This window comes from Polyergus mexicanus, unplaced genomic scaffold (assembly GCF_030449975.1).
Source record: "Polyergus mexicanus isolate NDT 795.1 unplaced genomic scaffold, iyPolMexi1.0 SCAF_22, whole genome shotgun sequence".
NCBI lineage: Eukaryota > Metazoa > Arthropoda > Insecta > Hymenoptera > Formicidae > Polyergus > Polyergus mexicanus.
Window position 1 is genome coordinate 2,936,226 of NW_027223342.1, and position 13,381 is coordinate 2,949,606.

Below are 13,381 nucleotides of genomic sequence, written 5' to 3' on the forward strand. Positions count from 1 at the left end.
AAAGATGCGACAAACGTCAAATATCACGACGGTCGTTTCTTTTCTTCGTGTTTATGTCGCTTTTAAATCGGCTAATTTGAAAAAGATATATATAAAATGGAAAAAAAAAAAAAAAAAAAATCGAAAGTTCACAACCAGTTATCAAGAATTCGGCCTGTTCTCGTGATCCGGCTTCATCGGATCGACTGGAGGGTTAATTTTCTGGTCAGTTGGTCGCTTCTGGCTCTCCAGGGTTATAGCGGCGATCTCGAGACCCGTAACAACCCCTACTTTACCCCCCACATAAATATCCGGAATTAGCCATTTCTCCTAGCTTCTCTCTCTCTCTCTCTCTCTCTCTCTCTCTCTGTGTCTCTCCTCGTGCTCGCTCGGATTCTCCTCTTCCGATCCATCTCTTCCTACCGCGACTAGCGTGGACCTTTAGTCGTCGGGGTGGGGTCTGACTGCGATCACTTGACCGATTAAGGACCAAAGCGAAGGGCTTCGATTCGAGTAGTCGCTCCGTTACGCGGGGGTCGTGAGTGGATTGACGTAATTGAGGAGAAAACACGATGCAAACCGTCATTTCGCGGCAGAATCGAGCAACGCTCGCCTTTCCCCTTTCCTCTCCCCCCCCCCTCCCTGCCCCCATCTCTCCCGCTCTCCTTCCCATCGCGAGGTTTTTGACTCGCGATTAATCAACTTTCGGCTTATCCATGATCGGACCAACTTTTCGCAAACGTCCGATAAAAAAAAAAAAAAAAAACAAAAAAACACAAGAATCACATTCACGCACGCGCCATTCGTCGAACAATCGCGCGTACGTCGATCTTGATTGATTATTATTAAAACGGCCGATTTCGTTATAATAAATAGAACACAAAAAAAAAAAACAAAAAAAAGAATAGGAGACGAAGAATTATAAATTTCTGACAGACAGCGCGATCTCGAGATGAAAATTAATTTCACGCGCGCGCTCTATAATTTTTGCTGCTCGTTTGCGTACGTTTTTCCGTCTCTAACTTATGTATCTTTACCGTCCCGTTTTCTCTATCGTGATATTTTTGATGGAAAAATAAAAGCAAATATCATTGAACGCTCGTCGAGCTCGATACAAGTTGAAAGGAGTTTGGAGGAGACTCTTCCTCGATCGCGTAGTCGCCGTCGACACCGTCCGCTTCTGACTTGATCCTTTGCGTCAGCGAATAGCGTGGATTTCCTCGCGAATGGGAGACCCCGGGAGTGACTGCGGCACCGAGCCGACGAGATCGCCTCCTCTCGTTTTTACTCACTCGGGATTAAACAAAAGCTAAAGCTCCTTAAACTGCGGTCGCGGCTAAGCTGGATACATACGAGGGTCCCACGAAACGGACTGCGCGCCAGAGCACTCGCTCTTTTGTCCGATCCCGTGATCCTCTTTACTCTTCGCGAACTGCCACGTAACAACGTCTCTCGATGCGACATGAGAATGAGCCCTAGCCTATGTTTAGCTTATTTGACGAGCGCGTTAATTGAGTTCCGTCAAGAGTCCGAGAGTTGATTGAAATTTCGCCCATTTATATATTTGTTTTCGGATACCAATGGCTTCTTTTGCGTTAGGTTAGGTGAGATTTCAGGAATTTTTACGAATTAAACTTAAAAAAAAACGCTATATATATTGTACGTGTATAACGATATCTATATATAAACGATTGCTTAAAGATGACGTACGAAAGGGAACAGAGAAAGAATATTTCATTTAGCAGATTATATTGAATATTAATTTCACGATTGCAATTGAACCATTTTACCAACAATGACAATCAACCAACCACAATATGTCTTAACAAAATATGTAAATATACAGGGTGTCCTAGACCACCCATACACCCCTTTTCTTTCAAAAACTAAGCATTTCAGAGAAAAACGTTTTCAACAAAAATTGTATGGTTTTGAGGGGAACATAAGATGGTGTCATTGGTTTGACCTTGGATGGCATCGTTAAGGTCAAGTCAAGGACATCTTTAATTTCTTAAATGGAACCCCCTATTTTTTATTGCATATTCTTGTAGCTTATGTCGGGAGCTTTCCAAAACACTATAATAAAGTATTTTCTCATTAAGTACTTTTTGAATTATTTTGTATTTTAATCTGACATATTTTGATATAAAAAATTAAATATCTTGTAAAATATTTAGTTTTTGATAATCTTACCGTAATACTTTTATGTACAGAATAATGAGACAAATCAATTAATATAAAAAATAATTGTTTTTAAGAAAATTATTTACAATGTATTTTTTTAAACAATTATTTGTTGTTATTTTTTTTTGCACTAACTGATTTGTCTTATTATTATTATTATTAGTTTTTGAAAGAAAAGAGATGTACGGGTGGTCTAGGACACCCTGTATAAATGAGAATATGTTCCAACTGCTACACTGTTGAAAAATTTATGTTTTCTTGTTAAAAAATAATATCGGTGTTAAAATTTTTAAATATCTCAAAAGTATAATATTTAGTTCAATTATTTAATATATTCATGTATTAATTTAACATGTTGCTGTTGTATTAATCGAACTCAAATATTAAATTATTAAAATAACCTAAAAAAGTGTACAAATAACGCAATGTGTATATATTTTTCATTTTACATAACAGATATGTTCCGTATTATTAATGACAGAATTTATGTGTTAAAATTTACAGAAAAAAAAATGTTGATTTTATTCTACAATGAAAGTGACTAACAAATCGTCAATGACATTTTTCCAATTTAACTTCATCATTAAAAATATATGTTGATTTTACACAAAATTTATTCCAAATTATTATAAAGCTTGCATCTATTTTGTATTGAAGTATTAATATAGAATTAATGTCACCGTTTAACATATCATGTTAAATTAATTTAAAAATTTGAATGAGTCGTTTGGGACACGCGTTACGTGTCAAATTTGAGCCGAATTTTCCAACAGGGCGCGAATGGGCGTCTAGTCGGTTAGCTTCGAGGAGTGGTCACGTGAATCGCGCGAGAGTAGAGAATATTTTTCTCCTAATATGAATTCCGCCGGCTCCTAGGTCGTGAATCACTCCGATATCTTTGTCTCTTAGCACCGGCTATGAATACAATATCGAAATGGTAGGGGATAAAGTCAGGATTGGCGATAAAAACGCTCGGGCGAAACAGCCTTGAGGCGCGATCTCTCGTCCGAGAGAGATTTCTCATATTTTTTAATCCCCGTCGCGAGAGAGAGTGAGACACGCGTTAAACTAGAAATAGAAAATCCAGATTGTGTTGTCCACGGGAGACCGATCGCCGGTCATTCCGCCTTGATGTCCTCGCGAAACCCCGTCGGCCAGATGCCCAAGTGTGGGAAAATCCAAGTCGACGCGCAAAGCACGTCGCGAATTCTCGAGGCTCTTCTCACCCCTTCCTCCCACCCCCTCCCCCATACCCATCCCCATCCCCCATCCCCATGCCCTCACACTCCCCCGACCTCGATACGACAAGACGGAAAGTTCTTCTTCTCTCGGAGCAGCCGGCGGGATCGGGATCGGGATCAGTTACGTCGGGGTAAGGTCGAAGAAGGACTGATCCTGTATTTGAATACGGGACTCTCTCGGAGGACTACATGCATTTTAACTACCGGACAGATGCCGCGGCTCTCACGCTGCCCCGGTCGCCTAGGCGTCTCGTCAAGTTTCCAAACTATCGTTACTGGGGCCAAGGATGTGGGGCCTTGAATCCTGAAGACGGCCTCCACTTTGAACTTTTGGTTACTCGCTCGACATGTGTGGGAGCGATTTCCATCAGAAGCTCGTCAAACGATAAGAGGAACGCATGCTTGTTTAAATATATATATATATATATATATATATATATATAGAGAGAGAGAGAGAGCTGATATTTTTGCCTTGTATATTTTGAAACAAACTTTGTCGATGTTCATCAAAATCACGAGCGTTATCAAAATCGCGAGTTGTCGTAGTGATTCGAGATTCACGATCCAAGATAGAGTGGACGATTCGTTTGATCCCGGTACATATCGATAAAACGGGTATTTCGCAGGGGTATGGGGCTTACGGAGCATCTTATCTAGCGCCCGATGCGAATACGAAACGGCGAGAGAGAGGATAGCGTAGATTCGAAGAGAAAGAGAGACAGACAAAGTGGAAAAGGGACAGAGAGGGAAAGCGAAGGGAGAAACCGAGAGAGAGAGAGAGAGAGAGAACGACAAGACAAGTGGCGCGCGGGCGGCCGGGGTGGCTTCGTGTGCTCGAAGGAGAAGGAGTAAGAGACGAGTCGGGGTGGAATGTGGGGTGGGGGTTCGGTGTTGTAGCCGAGTGGGTACCACCAGAGGTGGGTCTGGTTGGCCGCGGCGTCGGCGGCGGCGGCGGCGGCGGCGTCGGCTGTCTTGGACAAAATCAATACTGTGGCCACCCATCCCTCGACACCCCTTTGCCTCATCCCCGACCTCCTCCTCACCACCACCCCCTTTCCTACTAATCCCCCCCCCCCCGCCCCCTCACCCTCCGATCCCATCTAAGGCTGTGGGGGCAAGTCGGAGGTGGAGAAGGAAGAGGAGACGGAGGTGGCGGACGCAGGGTAGTGCGGGCTGGCTGCAGATGCCGCGTAATTACCACCCTCAAGACACGTGTGGCGCTCGCGCATCCAACCAACCCTCCTCCCTTCACCCCTACCGGTCGGCGCTATCCGACCAGCGCATTGGTGTGCCGGCAATCCCGAAGCTGTTGATGATAATGGATATCGTCTTTCTCTCATAAAGATATACATACCCTACACGCGCGCAAGCGCGCGCGCACACGCACACACACACGCTCGCGCGACACGTACACGTATACCATATATATGATACACGCGCGGAAATCTCTTTATTAAAAGTATAACTTCTGATATGTCTATACCATCGCGCATTGAGATCGCGGATTTTACTTTTTCTTCAACTTCATGTACATTATCGCGTTACACGATTCTCGGCGCGTGCTCTTCCACGATGTTTGCGACGATCCTCTTTCTCGGAACACGCGTACGCTAATTTCACTTTGATCTTTCCAGCGTGCATGTAGCGTTGTAGATCTCTCCGTAGTTTGGATCTCTGGCTGACGGATTTTTGTCTCTTATTCCTTATTCATGATTTTTTCTGAATATAAAAAATTCTTTTTCCCCTTACACCGTATCGATAAGCGCGGAGAGTCCTTCCATTTTCTTTCTCTCTTTCTTCGACAATTAGATATTAACATGTACAAAAAAAAAAAAAAAAAAACTGTCGATTGTACGCGCGAATCCTTATAATTGAAAACAATTCGAGCGCGAGGAAAAATCGCGAAATCGCGGTCTTTCCAGTTAGTATTCCCATCCCACCAAGGCTCTCTAATAAATTAGCATTCTCGTTCTAACAAGGTCCAGACTTCATCCCTCAGGGGGCTGCGTCGAGGACTATCTACAACATACCACCCTTGCCGGACATTGCGAGCATAGCTCTTGCCAGACCGTCTCCCCCCCCCCTCCCTCCCGTCCCTATTCCGCGGCACGCCAGGGCGGAAACTACCCTTATTAATATTATAAGACAAACCAGGAGAACCATGGCGCGGAAGAGAGAGATGCGCCCGTATGTAAATAACCAGGATGTTTGTACGACGAACCGACTTGCTCTTTGGACTCGGGAGAGCTCGGACTTTAATTGCGTTTGTAATATCTTGATTTTCAAACTGTGTCGACAGGGAAAATATCTGATTGTATTTAACGACTGTGAAACCGAGCTCGAATTATTGCGCGCGATGATTTTCACGAATAGAAAAATTCTGCAATAATATATATATAGCGATAAGAATTTTTGTTAAATATCTTAAAAAGTTACGACGAAGAGTTTGAAAGAATTTTCAAGTCGCAAAGACAGATACGAAACGTCGAGGGATAAATTTAAAGCGATTCGTGACATCTTCGCTGAATATTACGATGTACGTACGCGAGAAAGGGTTGCTCGTGCGTCGGGGTACGCGTTCCTCAGCCCCTAAATCAAGCGAACAACCCCCAAAAACACGAGAACCCAAGCAGTTACGCAGCTGGTTGGTCATTTGCGGTTCCGACAATGTCCAGGATTACAATGTCGCCGATTTTTCGGCCATTCAGTCGAATCGCTTTCGTACCTAAACGCGCGTCACGAATGTATATAATAACATTCATACAAAATCCTCGTTTAATTATGCATTGAAAATGCATAAATATTTAAAACAGACAGATCGTTCAATTGTCACGCGACAATTGTCCTGACATAACCTTACGAATAAATAAGAGATTACACGCAACGAAAGATACGTCGATGAGCTGTAACAGCGAAAATCTCGTGTGGAAATCAATCGGAAGCCTCGAACATGCTCGCTTAAAACGAAACCAGGGCACGTATTCGACTAATCATACCGCCATTTCCTTTAATATCCGTAGGTGGCCACCCTTATGGAAGCCCAACTCGGCAACCTGCGGCACTCTCGCGAGTCTTAGGAACTTCCGGCGGGTTCATGCCGGTAGGCATCTCGCATCCGGCGTCTAAATGTTTCAACTGTGCGCGCGCGCAAAGGGCGAAAGACGTCGACGAAGAGGCTTACGCATATCGAGAACTTTATTTCGCCATGGAATCTCTTCCCACATATTATATCATCCCGATTTCATCGGAGAAGCTTGTAAATTAGAGATAGTATTCGAACAGTTGTAGATTAAACAATATCTTTTAATAGCGTATATTTTATATTAATAAGATAATATAATTTATTTCGATAAAAGAGGCAAAATCTGTTTATTATAGTCGATAGATATTTTAGAAAACGCGTTTGCAATTTTGCAAATTTCGAAAATTAAAAATAGTATAAAGATTATTTTCTACATTAGATTGGGAAAAAATAAACGTGAGCTTATCTTTTTACATTAGATAATCCTGTTATTCGACAATTGACGCGAGGTAAAAACTACATTTAATTATTTGCCGGCTACCAGACTATTATATCGTGTCCGTTGTCGTTATATAAGAGAGCAATAGGCTTTTTATTCGCTTAACACGATCCACGCACTAGCGTCCGGCATAGGGTATCGATAGTCCGAGCGCGGTCTAATGACGTGCGTGTGCTGCGAGAGATTTGGCCAATGAAGGGGAGGAACGAAAGGGTGCATGGCGCGGTAGATTTAAACCAAAAAAGCTCCAGAAGGAGAAACGTAGACTATCCTATCGCTTCGGCTAAAAACCATCCAAGTAATTCCCACACGGCAATATTGCGTCAAATTTAAACTGATTTAAAGATATTTTAAAGTTTACCACGGAAAAGAATTATGAATAATCATCGCGCTACGATAAGTTAATCGCGTTTCAACCGAGAAGGCTTCCAAAAGTCGAACGAGATAAACGCTATAAATACGTCTTGATGAATCTGTCCCGCTATCGAGAGTAATTTTTTTTTTGTTTTCTTTTTTAGACAATTTTGCGAGCTTTTTACTCGACGCGTCTCCTTCAGCTGTACGATCTAGCTTTATAGCTCCGGGTTTCCAATAAACCGCCACACCATCCTCCTTTTTTATCCACCCGCCCCTCAACCACCCCCGTTCTCTCTTACACGGGGTTTAACATCGATCCCGGGCACGCGTTTCCAATCTAACGAGCGCATCTACACGTCTAAATGGCCCCATCAAACCGAAACAAATCTTTCACGAAATCCTTGGCCCGAACCAAGCGAAGACCAACGAACGCGAGAAGCGGCTACAGCAGAGCCTAGCACGATCTTTGCGGATGAAGCAGACGGTGTAAACGGAGCCGAGAGAGAGAGAGAGAGAGAGAGGAGGAAGGGAGGGAGAGGAAAGGTGGATGGTGGCGGTTCGTGTGTATAGTTTCTCCCGAGGGTGGAAAATGTGACGACGACCCGGCCGCCCCGAGATATTAAACTATAAATCCTTATCCCGCTACACGAGGACCGCCAGGAGCCACCGGCACATCGAGGATCTTGTCCTCTGTCGCAGGATTCGCGTTACGTTGGATTCACGTGCCCTTTGCCCGCTCATACCGAGATCATCCCCCTGCTGAACTATGGAATCGCGGTAATCGACCTGATATTTGAACAGGCCAGCTTAGATTTATGACGCGGTTGTATAAATAAAGTGTAATGTATTGGATTTCATAAAAAAATATACTCATTCGCGAAATTGTGTGTAAGAGCAAGATTTTAAAATTTTTATAAAAGTTTTTAATATAACAAGAAAAAGAAATGGAGGAATCGGAGAGAAATAAAAATGTAAGTATATGATATACAATATTTTCTAGAATAATATATTACTAAATAATTTTTTGAAATTTCTGAGACACTTAATTTTTCTCACTTTTAATGAGAATGACACGTCATGTCGAATTGATTCGAGGTTCGTGTAATTTTTTTTTACATTTTCTTTCGTATATATCATTTTGACAATTATGATCAAATTAAATAAAAATTAATCAATACATTTTACTGATTCTCTGATACCTTTCCATTGTGTGTGTGTATACATAATAAATTGCGCGTATTCCATCCAATAAAATGGCGCAAATAAGCATGCACATAGATATGAAAAGACACGTTAATTGCGTATAGATGTCGAAAGGAGAAGGGAAAAGCGAACAAAGATGAGAAAATGGAAAATACAGCGGTCTTCTCCGCGAATGGGTTAACCCTTTTCCCATCGGACGCGTTTTCACGCCATACGTATCCGAACGCTCACCCCGTAACAAGGGTCTTTCTCTTTGTGAAGCAAAGTCGATGAGGTCGCCAGGTCGGACCTCCTCCGACTTCCTCCTTCCTTCCTACGTCGAGTCGTCTCCCTAGCCAAGGTGTATCGTTACTTCATGGTGCTTTGAGTCAGTGGCAAGGGGTTGGAGGAGGTCGTAGAAGCTGGCGGAGACGTAAGGGGGGTTGCTCTTAGCCGCGTTAATGCCTTGAGAGGGGAGCGTTAATTAATAATTGCAGGAGGGTGCCACCAGTCCCACGAGGAAGAGAGAGAGAGAGAGAGAGAGAGAGAGAGAGAGAGAGAGAGAGAGAGAGAGAGATAGGAGAGAAAAGAGAAAGACTGGGAGGTGAGAGCCGGACGACCATACGTGCAGCTAACGGCAAATAGAGATCATCGATCGTCGTCAACAAAGTACATTCACCTTTCTTTCCTCGAGTCGTATCTTTATCTCGTTACAAAGTGCATACGCCCCCTTCCCGATTAGCGCATCGCAAGGCTCGCCAATAATTCTCAGCAAAGTGCATTCCCCTCGCCGTCTTTGTGTTCTTATCCTCACAATTTTAATAATTTTATAAACATCAAAAATGCACGCAAATATATATATATATATTACTTTGTATTTTCTAATTTTGCGATAACATATGACAAAAAAATTGAAGCTCTTGAACCAAGAGATCAGCTGATTTTATCGCTCGAAGCGCGTTTCCTTCCTTGGCGAGTAGACGATTATAAGATCGATTACAGTCGATTTATGGAACCTCGTTTTAAAACCGCGCGATCGTATCGATGGAAAGTGGACGCCGACCGAACACCTACCCTGTAGTTTGAAAGGGTTTTGCCCTTTCGGCGGGTCCAGAATCTAGTGTCGCGAGGTTTGAGGGGCCGACAATCCGAAGGAGGAGGGAAAAGAGGGAGCCTAGAAAGGACGGGGTTAGCTGTCAGAGAGATAAATCGGTCCCGGCTTAATTAAATCTTCTTCCGTGCTACCCGCCTGGGCCAGTGCCTGCTGCTGGACACACCAGCCTTGCGGGGTCGAATTGTTTCGAGGATATCAACCCTGATTTAGGGCCACGCGTATTCCCCAAGTACACCGCGACTACTACCTGACCAGCAGGCGTGATCTTCTAGTGTTTTGCGGATCTCGCGTTTCTCGCCTCGACGAGAAATTTCGTCTCGTCAGGTTAGATTAATTGCCAACATCGCTCGCATTTAAATGCCTCGACCAAGTTTCTTATTTTACCAATATTTTAAGAGAGTATTAATTATTTCCTTGACAAAAAATTACACACAAAGATGTTTCAAAGGATAATAATGATAGATAAGGCAAGATAGCGCCAGAGATCGTATAATAGATTAATTCCACCTTTAATTTTACCTTTAATTTCAAAATTAATCTTTATCCTTTTCAAAAAATCTCATCGACGCCTATCGTAATGTACGTCGACGAGATTAGAGACCGTCTCTCGTTTCTTTCGCGATCGGATTAACTAGGTCGTCCGACTGAATTTCTAAATCCGGTCATGGTAGGTCCTAATCTTCCAACATCGGCGAAATGATAAGACGCGGCAAAGCCCTAATTCGCCGACAGACATCTCAATAACGCGTCGAGAGGCTCCCGCTCCGTAGGCCTCGCAGGCGGCAAGCAGCCGTGGCAGTTCCCCGACTGCATCTATATCCTCGCTATCTCGGCAATCGCGAGTTACGGAGGTCGGTGAAGCGAATGTGCCGGAGAGAAAGCCGGATAGACGGACGCGCGGCTGGGCTAGATGGGAGAAGAGGACGGAGAGCGCGCGTCGGCGGAAGAAGGACACTACCGAGGGGTGGGTTTGAGGGGAGCGTGAGGCCAAGTCGGAAAGAGAGAGGATAGGAAACGGAGTAGAGAAGATGAGGAGGGTGAAGCCGAGGGTGGCTGTACGTCGATAGAGCGGCGCGCCACGGAGGCCAAGATACGACACCGCCGCCACCGCCAGCAGACCCGTAAAGGGACGGGGGTTCTCTTCTCTTTGTCTCTCTCTCTCTCTCTCTCTCTCTCTCTCTCTCTCTTTCTCTCTTTCTTGCTTTCTCTTCCTCCGAGTGGGTGGCGAGGGATGCTTGCCTCACCGGGAGCGAAGACGACACAGGAAAAGCGAGGTTCCGCGCGGGGGGTTTGGGGAAAGGAGAGACGTAACCTCGCTCCTTCGCAACCGTGGGCAAGGAAGCGCAACGACGAAGACACTCGGCGAGAGGTTCTTCCTCCTTTTTCGCTTTGTTACCTTTTCTTTTTTTTTTTTTTTTTTTTGCATGGATGGCGCAGATGTTACATACGGTAAGAGTACGTTCCCGGGTAGACGGAATTTTTAATCGGTCCCCCGATTTTCTTCCGAGAGTAGCTCGATCCAATGCGTCAATACGCATTTTCTCCATGAGGTCACTACGGTTTTCGATGAGACACGCGCAAAAACGAGAATGGACTCGAATAGAACTTTGCAAGAATCGCGCTACGAAATTCTCGTATTACATTGATCTCATAAATCTCTTGCATTGACTGTAAAAACGATGACATAATTGCAAGTTGAATTTACATTGAACGAAATTCTCAGAAGGATAAAACCATCTAATATAAATACATATTCTCTCTTTCTCTCTACATTTCTTTAAATATACTTGTAATATCTTAACACATAAAACGATTGCATTGACAATAGAAACGATGACTGGATAATTGCAAGTCGAGTTTACATTGAACGAAATTCTCAGAAGGATAAAACCATCTAACATAAATACATATTTTTTCTTTCTCTCTTTACATTCCTATAAATATGCTTGTAATATTTTAACACACAAAATGATTGCATCGACAGTAAAAACGATGACAGGATAATTGCAAGTCGAGTTTACATTGAACGAAATTTTCAAAAGGATAAAACCATCTAACATAAATACATATTTTTTCTTTCTCTCTTTACATTCCTATAAATATGCTTGTAATATTTTAACACACAAAATGATTGCATCGACAGTAAAAACGATGACAGGATAATTGCAAGTCGAGTTTACATTGAACGAAATTCTCAGAAGCATAAAACCATCTAACATAAATACATATTCTCTCTTTCTTTCTTTACGTTTCTATAAATATGTATACATGTAATATTTTAATATACAAACTGATTGCATCGATAGTAGAAACAATGACAGGATAATTGCAAGTCGAGTTTACATTAAACGAAATTTTCAGAAGCATAAAACTATTTAATATAAATACATATTCTCTCTTTCTTTATTTACATTTCTATAAATATGTATACTTGTAATATTTTAATATACAAACTGATTGGATTGATAGTAGAAACAATGACAGGATAATTGCAAGTCGAGTTTACATTGAACAAAATTTTCAGAAGGATAAAACCATCTAACATAAATACATATTCTCTCTTTCTCTCTTTACATCCCTATAAATATGCTTGTAATATTTTAACACACAAAATGATTGCATCGACAGTAAAAACGATGACAGGATAATTGCAAGTCGAGTTTACATTGAACGAAATTCTCAGATAGATAAAACCATCTAATATAAATATATACTCTCTCTCTCTCTTCAAATTTCTTTAAATATACTTGTAATATTTTAACACACAAAACAATTTGTTCCTAAAATTACAGCGCGCATATTGTTTATTTATTAATATTCTCTCGGTTATCGCATCAAAAATGAAATTCGTAGAGTGAAAATTTTACAACAACTTGCCTTTTTTCGCGAAAAATATGTTCGATCATGTAATATACGCGCACGCACAGACAGGTGTGCGTAGAATTACGCGCCAGTAGCTATATATGCGTCGCGTATGTCGCAGATGGAGTCGGGTAAGCGGGTGAGTATCGGTATTCGGTTAATTATGGTCCCCCATCGGGCTTGCATGAATTCTTGACGCGGGGGGTGTTGCAACACCCCGTGCCATGCGCGCCTGTCATATCCCCAGCAGCATTGCTGCCAACGTCACGCGCCGATCGGTACGATAGGATCGTACGCTGACGCGATCAGCCTAATGTAGGATAACGCCCTTTTCTACGTATATATAACGGCCCGAGAATCTGTGAATAATAAACTTGTGACGATTGGCTTAAAAGTAAACAGCATCCATTATTTCCCATTACTGTTGTGTTTAATTGGCAAAAATTAAAGAACGTATCTCTGGATATTTCTATATATTTTTACTAAATTAAGAATTTGGAACTATTTAGAAACATATAAGAGAGAGGGAGAGAGAGAGAGAGGGAAACAAGAAAGTAGAAAAGTAGAAAATTATTTTTTTATATCCTCAAATAATCAAATTCGTCAATGAAAAACGTTGAAGAAGAAATGTTAGAAGAAGAGAGAAAATCCAAATATTTGAGTACAAACCGCTGTACGAAACCTTGATTAAAATATTTTCCGACATTTAACGATATTCATCCGAGTCTGACTTCTGACATTAAGCCCAGATATAAGCTTATCCGATGAGATGGTTTTCGTGAAAAATATTGCTCGTTTTACAGGCGGTAGAAGCCGAGCTACGTGGGGGAGTGGGGATTGTATTTAATTAAACCTCCAGGGGCTGCCTGATCGAGCATCAATACCCAGCGGTTCTCAGATCTTCCGAAAGAACGAGACGTTAAATAATCTGTAGATCGATT